This window comes from Taudactylus pleione, unplaced genomic scaffold (genome assembly GCF_031769625.1).
Source record: "Taudactylus pleione unplaced genomic scaffold, aTauple2 ptg001314l, whole genome shotgun sequence".
NCBI lineage: Eukaryota > Metazoa > Chordata > Amphibia > Anura > Myobatrachidae > Taudactylus > Taudactylus pleione.
The window spans coordinates 2,987,767-2,989,089 of NW_028285714.1; the positions used below are offsets into that span (position 1 = coordinate 2,987,767).

Genomic DNA, 1,323 nt, shown 5'->3' on the forward strand with positions numbered 1-1,323 from the left:
GTTTCTCAACTGGTTTAGGCTCTGGTCTACGTGGAACCGTGTGAGGACGACCTTTAACTCTGCCGCCTCCGGTTGCGTGGGAACTTTCTGGCTCTACCACGAAAGAAATGAGGTGCTCGAAAGGAATCAAAGGAAGGTCCAGTATAAGGTCTTCTGGGATCCTGAAATAGCAGATGCAGATATGCGAGCACTAATCTGACTGGTCAGCCCAGCAAACCACAGCCTTGTTAACCCAGGCGGTAACAAGGGTAGGTCTAAGTTGAGCTCCCGCTGCGGTATATATAGATCTTCGTGTTGTCTCCAACCTACGATCTGAAGGGTCCTTTAAAACAGTAGCTCCCGACACCGGAAGTGCTGTTTTCTTAGAGAGACGGGAAACAGACATGTATAGGAGGAGGTGTTTCCCACTTCTCCATCATGGATGATGGAAAAGGGAAGCTAGATGGAAACCTACGTGGAATTTGGAACCACTTATCTGGCTACATTGCTCAACAGATGCTGTCTTATAAGTACCGCACATCGAGGAATTCTTCGACCGACTCTTCTGACTGGAGAACAGGCATTAGAGTACGCTTTTGTGACAGTTTTTTTTTTTTGGTAGGAAGTGAAGGATGCAGGCACCGCTGCACCCCTTACCTGACCCAGCTTGTCTGGAGATTTGGTTAACCCAGCTATCCAGGGAGGTTAAGACCTGCGCGCCTCAGCCAACTTTGCTAAGTCTGACATAACTCCTACCACGTCAGTGGCCCATGGCGGTGTAGGAGAGTTAGTAATCGTCATCTGTGGATCCGTTGTTAGCATCACATAACGTACAGCACCTGGTATTCCCAGGCGGTCCCATACAAGTACTAACCAGGTCTGACCTTGCTTAGCTTCCGAGATCAGACGAGATCGGAAGTGTTCAGGGTGGTGTGGCCGTAGGCTGGACCCCGTGGCATGTGGCTTGGTCTGTTTGTTGTTACACTTAGAACAGGAGTCCAGCCTTCTGTGTCTTACACTGCAATCTTCTTGTAATGGAGATGCAGTATGAGCTGCTGTGTATGAGAGAATGGCAGCCCTGCTGTTATACAGCCGTTGCCGCGTAGAGGAGAGAGACCCGTGCTGCCTTTAAGCTCCGCCCCTTCTTTATGCCCTAAAGGGCTATACAAGATTCTGGCCATTAACCTCCCCCCCGCGTGCCTCACCGCATGTACAGCGGGGATAGGCAGAGCAGGTGCAGCCGCGCGGTAGCGCACTTAATTAGCTGCCCCAGGCCACTTAATCAGCGGGGAGAGAGAGAGCCGGGTGCCGCGCTGTAGCGCTCTTAGTCAGCAGCCCCGCGCA

At 51.7% G+C, this 1,323-nt stretch overlaps 1 pseudogene; it reads right to left on the reverse strand.

Moving 5' to 3' along the window:
• Positions 1–806: 806 nt before the first annotated feature.
• LOC148443210 (5S ribosomal RNA) lies at positions 807–923 on the reverse strand (annotated as a pseudogene).
• Positions 924–1,323: the final 400 nt, after the last annotated feature.